Raw genomic sequence first — 8,157 nt, 5'->3', positions numbered from 1 at the left:
TAATAATTATTATTATTATTATGATTATAATAATTATAATAATAATAACAGTAATGATCATAATAATAATGAAAATAATAATAATAATAATAATAATAATAATTATTATTATTATTGTCATCACCTTTATCATTATTATTAGAAGTAGTAGTAGTAATGGTAGTAGTATCCAAGTCTTAGTCTTTACTAGGGAAGCTTTTTTGGTGGTGCACTGCTCTACCAGAGGGTCTTTCCATTATTTTTACACTAACATTGCCAGCTACCCGTTTATACACCTGGGTCGAGAGAGAAATTGTGCGTGAAAATCTTGTCCAAGAATGTAAGCACTGGGCTGTATTCGGACTCGGGTCCTCCGATTGGGAGTCGGGAGTCTTATCTACTATGCCAGTGCCCCTGGTTCTTTGAAAAATCAGCAGGGAATTTCATATTACAAAACAGATCTTAAGTTTGATGTGTGTGTAATTATTTTTTTTTTCATTTCCTAATTCACTTTTCCTACTGCGCCTTGAACACATTAGTCATGTGGAATATAGACATAAGAACCTGTATTATTATTATTATTATTATTATTATTATTATTATTATTATCATCGTTATCATCTTTATCATCATCGTCGTTATTATTGCATTAATAATAATAAAAACAACAACATGTTTTTGTTAATGTTGTCATTATTGTAAAATAAAGAAGGCGAAATATATCATTGAATCTAGGTCTACATCAAATTAGGTATATCACTCATTTTTATTTCAATTATTTCCCACAATTGGGTCTGATCTACCTTTCAACTTGTATTAGCATCAAGATTGCATTGCTGGTGCCGCCCGCACACACACGCACACACGAACACGCACAAGCACAGGCCCAGTTAATAATAACAAATAATAATAATGATAATGATAATAATGATACTAATAATAATAATAATAATAATAATAATAATAATAATAATAGGGAGTATTATACATCAAATGCCTTTTATCATTCAGTATGAGTGATGGGCATGAAAGGGCATGCAAAATTTCACACACATCATAAAAGTGAGAAAGGAACGGCGAAAAGAAAGAAAGAATTCAGAAATACAATGACTAGTCATATGCTAAATGAAATAAGAATGTTTTCAGCGCTGTCTTTATAGGTCCTGTATACAAAACGTACATTTGGGAGCAGTGATTTAAAAATGTTCAAGATTTCACATCTGAGGCATTTCTGTATGTCAGTTGTAATGTATCACCAAACATCGTACCATAATTTCCTGTATAAAGTTTTCGCAATAAAGTCTGAGCTATAAGGAGATATCACTATTTTTATCAATAAACCATAACTGTAGACGGTTTAGACTGGACATTTTTTTTTTGATAAAATTATTGTTTTCATCTTGAATATTCAACAATACTTAACACTGATTATACTGATTGATTTTTTTTTTTGGTTTTTCCTATCCTTAACTCACTTTTTCGAACTATTTCGGAGCACTAGAGCTGGGTCTTTGTTGTATCTGCAAATGGTAAATTATGTTTTTAACGAATCCACTGAGGAGAATTTCCCGCTTCCCTTATATGGTATAATTAAATTACCTGGTCGCTGCCTGGTCTTCAGTTTATCCGTTCTCCGTTTCCCTTTCACAAACATCGAATACCCGGGGCTTACAGCCAAACAAGCTTACTTCATGTAGGCCCCGTCAGTCTTCTCTGTGTACAACCCGAACCAGTTATCATTAGAATTACTGTGCATACCATGTATGTACATTGTAGACTGTTTTTGTTTGTTTTGTACATCACTGACAAGGTACAAGAACTTGTGCTATTATTTTGATGTAATATTGATATAATCATTTATACGAGAAATATGAAATAAATCGAAATTGAAAGTTAAAATTGAAATTGAGATTTGTCATATCTTTCTCTTTCATGTCTTTAAAGAAATTTTTCATCGTGGCTTAAAAGATTAATTCCAGGCCTATTGTTTTAGTTAACATGTGGATTTTAGATTTGACCTTTTTTTCGAAATATTAAATGAGGAGAACTTCTCTTATCACTTCTTTAAAAAAGTTCATTTAATGACAATCAGTTTTGAAATGGCTGAGATATTAAAAAAAGCAAAACAAAGAGATCCTAATAAAGGTGGATCCCACATTTAATTGCAAGTTGTTGTTGTTTTTTAGGATATCTCAGCCATTTCAAAACCGATTTTCATCAATAAAAATTGGATTCCTCTTAGAAGTTTGAATGCTCTTTAGTATTTCATACCAATGGTTTCAAATTATCTCCCAACACTTTAAAACCTGAATCCCTATCAAACAAAGCTATATCGTTCCTCTGATTTTATACGAACGGCTTGCTGTGCACTGGGAACTTTCATTGTGCGCCGTGATTTCAGGTAGATGCTACAGAGTGTTTGAGATGTGGGGGAAAACCCGCTTCGATCAGGGGTCAGAGGTGAGCGAAAACGTCACAAAGAATATAGACTTTCCTCTGAAAGTTGCCCGGCCATTTTCGTTAGTGCTGTGTAATACATTTCTCTGTCGGAAAACAGACTCTTCGTCAATAAATCTATTTTGCCTGGGTGTTAAAATTAAGACCACATTCCGTCTGATATGTGTTTGCACTTTCCTACAGGGTGGTTAGACAGTAAATTGCAAGTTTATGTCTACATTTAATTCGGAACGAGACATTTATATGAATCAGCCATACTGAACCCGGAAGTACAGCATAACTTGGTAAGTATTCTATTATACGAAAGAATATCCACCATCGTGCCCCTCTGCCATTGTGTGTTAATATAGGTTTTCCCATCCATTTTCGCACTTTTGTCATTCAATTTCAAAAATGTATTATTCAATTTCGTCCCGAGCAGCACGTGGAACGCAAATCCTAACTGCAATTCCGTCAATTGTCATTGTAATTCGTTTTTCGTCAAACATTTTCGAAGACATAGCATTCAGAATCGTCGATTATCATTCAAATTCGTCCCTCCCGCTGACGGATCGCAGAATGTGAAGATCAAATTCGTCTTTGTTCACACAATTTCATGAATTTTTCATTCAAATTAGTCAGATATTGTCGATTCTTTATTTTGATGGTGAACCAACTTTAAGCCGACATATTTCTACTTTCTCTCGTAAATTGTATTGTTACACATTATTCCCTAACCATTTTCTTAGACAATACACACGAAAAACATGACTGGCAACCAAAATTGATTGATGGATAAACGACAGTCGAAAGTCATATCCCAGGACAATAATTATGTCAGTGTCACATTTTGAACTTTTACTCGTAATCTTGTAATGTTCAGGTTTTGGCATCATAATGCATGAAGCAAACTTTAAATTTTGTATCGTGGAAATCAGCAAACATAATTATGTTATCCATTCTTTAACATTAAGCATGCGACAATTCTACACTTTGTCTTTAAATCATGTTTGCCTACAAATCGTTTATCAGTGTTTTGGTTTGCGAGACACGTCTGTTTGTATCAGTGTGTACTCGGATTACTTGTGTGCGTGTCTGTATCTGTGGTTCTGTGTGTGTGTGTGTGTGGGGGGGGGCACTTGTATGTATGTTAACTCCTGAATGTAAAAAGAGATATGAGACGAATATAAATGAAAATTTAACGGAAATGATTGACAAAAGACGAAATCGATCCTGCTGTTTTGAGTGCTGCGAGTGATACTGACGAATTTGAACTGTAAATGACGAAAATGTATGCCAAATGACTAAATTGAATAGACTCTATTTGAAAATGAACGACGAAAGACGAATTTGAAAGTAAGGTAGGCCTATTCCCGACATCCTGCGACGAAATTGAAGTAGAAATTTGTGAAATTGAATGAAAAAAAAATCGAAAATGAATGGGAAAACCTATAGATATTGTGCTTGACACGTAGTTTTATACATAACGCGTGACCACTGAATAAGCTCAAAATTGAATGCCGTTGTTTGTTTGGTAAATAGTTTTCTGTCATGTTTTTGGTGATTTTGTGAGAATGTTTAGTCGCCACCCCCTCCACCTGTCTTGATATTAATAATGCAATTGACAGTTTTGCAAACAGAAAAACTCACATACATTTGCCTATCAGAATGTTACAATATGCTGTAGAATAAAAGAATAGAGATATTAATCATTGTCTCCGCTGGAAATTAATCAACATCTAACAATTTCAGCCAAGAGATAAGAAGTAGGATCATAATTGGAATAATACACAAATTTGATAAAGGTCAGACCTTTTCGGGACTGTCATCCAGAACTGAGATTGAGGCGTTGTAATCATCAATGTAATGATGCTATGCCCTAAATAATGGAATCATCTCATTTGAAGTTCTCACAATAATTCTAAGCGTTGAACTAGAGATGGGGTTATTTACAAGATTATATCATTGGAAAGAGATACAGGAAGCCAATTCAGGCTGTCAAATTTTTCCATTATCTGCAAGAGCGTTTTTCTTTCTCCATGTATACATACAAATCAGACGAAAGGACATCGAATCCAAAGCTACAGTAGACCTGACTGCCTACAGTCACCAAGGGGCTTAAATGCACCTTTATCTGTACTCATTTACTTTATTAACTCCTTTTTTTAACCATTTCGACGTCATCATATTTGAAAACAAATATTTTCTCTGTGTGTAACTCAGTTCTTCACATTATGAGGTAAATGAATAAAAGTTCTTGCGGCCTTGCTGGTCTGCCAAGAATAAGGAAACCAGCATCTTCATGCAATACAAAAGGAAACTATCTAAAATATTATCTCTCCAGGATATAGTTACTTTGTACGCATCCCTATAGATTGAAGGACACCTTGTTACATTAATAGGCCTAGCTACAAACAGGCAGATTTACATTGATGGACACACGATTCTATGGTCTAATCTTTCATTTCGTTCACATTTTCATTGATTTTGTTTTCTTTTCACATGTCAACTTCTGCAAACAACATCGCTGAATAATGTTATCGCTAATATAAATATACAGGATCACGATTAAAAGAGCCATTCCTCCGTTATCTGCTCGAATCTAATAACCTAATATATTTTGGTGAGTGTATCGTAACACAGTACAACTCATTATTGTTTTCCGAATACTTCTTTAAGAGTATCAACGAGTACCATCTAATATCATTCTATATCATCGTAGGACGGCCCACTCAATACCTCAATGTGATCTCCTCCACTCAAAAGAACCATCCTAAATAATGAAGCTTCTTTGAACCCGGAAATTTATCCTCAGCAAATATAATTTGAAAAAAAAAACCATTCACACTGGTCTGTTAGATTGTGCTTCATTATTTCGTTCGGTTTTAAGAATGTATACTTTCTAACAACATGTTTTGCACGAACTTTCGCCTCTTCTATCTGGTGAACGCTAAACTCAGTTTTTTTATGGTATTTCTCGATGTTTTCACCACTTTGTGTTTCTTTTGCTTTTAGACAAATAGACGCCATGGCAACGTTTCATCAAATCATCAGCCAGAATCTGGAATGCCCTATCTGTCTGACTCTTTTCAGCCAACCTAAATCACTAACATGTTCTCACACGTTCTGCAAAAAATGTCTTCATCGGATATCTCAAACTCAGTCCGACAAGGAAACTATAAAATGCCCTATATGCTGGAAAGAAACGCCCCTGCCCAGTGCAGATGTAGATAAGTTACAAACAAACGTACCGCTGAGTTCTCTCGTGGACGAAGTGAAAACCAAGAATCCACCATGCACAGTTTGTGCGATGGACGAAAAGTCGCCAGGTGTGTCCTACTGCCAGGACTGTGGGAAATATATGTGTAAATCGTGTGAAGTCGGCCACTCTACCTGGAAACTGTTCTCCACCCACGAAGTGGTGCCCATGAGTGAGGTGCTCTCAGGAAAAGTTCCGCTGAAGAGACGACGGAAATGTAAGAAACATCCTAATGATGACGAGGAGTGTTTCTGCACTGGATGTCGCGAGTACGTCTGCTGTAAGTGTGGGATGTTGAGACACTCACAAGCAGGACATAATATCGAAGAGGCAACTATCCACGAGGAAAAAGTAATGGAAAATATCAAGGATTTGAAAAAAGGAGTAAAATCAAAGAAAACGACCATTGAAAATCATATCGAGCTCATAGAGACACAACGCAATGAAATAACAACTGGGTTTAGAAAGCTCAGTGATGACATCGATAAGACGTATGATGAATACATGCAGCTATTGTCAGCCAGTAGAGAAGCCCTGAAAAGTCAAGTGAAACATTGGTCTGAAAAATTCAAGAAGAAATTACAAGTCATGGAGGAAGAGAGTCGGCAAGCAATCAGTCACATGGACGCCATGGAAGAGCTGGTAACTAACGGTATGAAGGTTCCGCTCGAAAAAAACGCATTGATAGCACACAACACGCTGGTCGAGAACTTGAAAAGCATTTTGGCGCGGAATGATCCTGACGATCAATCACCGAGAGCTGTGGCAGAACGCGCTAAGACGATATCATTCCGTAGATACGTGAAGTCTGAACTTTGTCTTGGAGAGCTGAAAGGTTACGCTCTGGATGTCAAAGCAGACGTAGAGCTCCCTAGCCAAAGTAGCATGACCTGGATCGCTCGTGCCTCAAACTTTGGAAGGTGGAATCCATCTATACTCCCGGGATGGCGAGTTACAGCAGACGGTCCTTAAGGATGTCAATGTCTTTGGAATTGGATACCTGTCTGATGGCCGAAGTGTTGTACGTGATGCACAGAACAATAATATGTCTCTCTACACTCCACAGTGGGAGAAGCTTGACGTCACGTTCGAGACGACAAGTTTTGATGATGCTGGGTTGGGTGGTCTCACTGTGGATGGAGATGATAATATCTATGTGAGTTATTTGCGTATAGAAAGGCTCCTGGTATTTATCCCACATGGTGGTAAGGCTGTCAGGAGTATGATGTGTGATGGGTATACACCTAAGCAAATATTCTCCTTTCACAACACAGGGAAACTGATACTGAAAGCTGCATCAAATGTCGTATGCCTTGGCGGTAAGGGGAAGAAGGAGAATGTCTTGAAGAAGGAGGGTATGGATGCCTACCCAGCTGTTTGTCGAGATGATTCGGTCATTGTAGCCTGGGTGAGGCATAATGAGGGTCTCGTCAGTATCGATCGATACACTAGTGATTTGAAACATGTGCACAATGTTATTACTAATTTTAAAATACAACGCTCATGGTTGTGGTACTATCTACAAGAGTTTGAGAGTGGTGAGATAGCTTTCTGTACTTCATATAGACTCTACATATTTGATGCGATTTAACCTGAATAGTCATAGCAGACACTTGTTCGGCAGTCAATGGTTGTCCAGTGTAAAACACGCACACACACACACACACACACGAAACAAACAAACACAATTCTTTGGTGTAATATTCTATATAGAATATTTTAACAATTTGAATGAAGTTTAAGCGATAATCCTAGGAATGGGCTGCGCATATGTCACGCCTGGTCACCTGAATATTTATACACATATAATCATCTTAATCATTTCTTAAAGTTATGGTTTTCTACGGATGATTGCGGATGATGATTTCCTCAAAATAAACATTGTCAGTTACAACATGTTTTGAGATATTAGGGCTCTAAATTATACAACATCAGGCTTTGGGGAATGCTCTTATGATAATTGAAATGACCAACAAGAGACATGGTATCTCGCGCTCAGCTGAGTTGGGGCATGTTCACCTTGCAAGCATTCTTGCAGACTATTACCTATGAACATTAAAAAAGAAATGGACATGGGCAGGTTTGAGGGCTCCTGGGTGTCCGTTTGTATATTCATTTCTTTTCTCATTTAGAATGTTTGATCGTGCACTTTCAAAACATGCGATCAAATCTAAAAAGTAGCTACCAAGTCGTTCGCGGACCCATGGGGTCTGCCCAGAATCTATTACAGACCTCGAGGTATTGATTTACCAACGTATTCACAAACAGTATCTTTGGTTTTGGATTTTTCTTTTTCTAGATTCTCTTATGTGGGGGTTCTGGTGTTCCCTTTGGGTCCCCGTTGGATGAAGACATAGTGACGAGCAATTTTTATACATCATTTTCTGTAACCCTAGTGATAATGCCTGCCATGGTTTGACACAAAGTTCACAATGTGCTTCCAAAAAGATGAAATTTGAAAATTAGGCACATGATTTGGTTGC

The 8,157-nt window shown here is 36.9% G+C and overlaps 1 pseudogene; it reads left to right on the top strand.

Annotated features, from left to right (window-relative positions):
• Nucleotides 1-5,443: 5,443 nt before the first annotated feature.
• LOC140247015 (uncharacterized) lies at nt 5,444-7,265 on the top strand (annotated as a pseudogene).
• Nucleotides 7,266-8,157: the final 892 nt, after the last annotated feature.

This window comes from Diadema setosum, chromosome 3, assembly GCF_964275005.1.
Source record: "Diadema setosum chromosome 3, eeDiaSeto1, whole genome shotgun sequence".
NCBI classification, from domain to species: Eukaryota; Metazoa; Echinodermata; class Echinoidea; order Diadematoida; family Diadematidae; genus Diadema; species Diadema setosum.
Note: the sequence above shows the minus strand (reverse complement) of the source record. Positions and strands in the feature narration are given on the sequence as shown.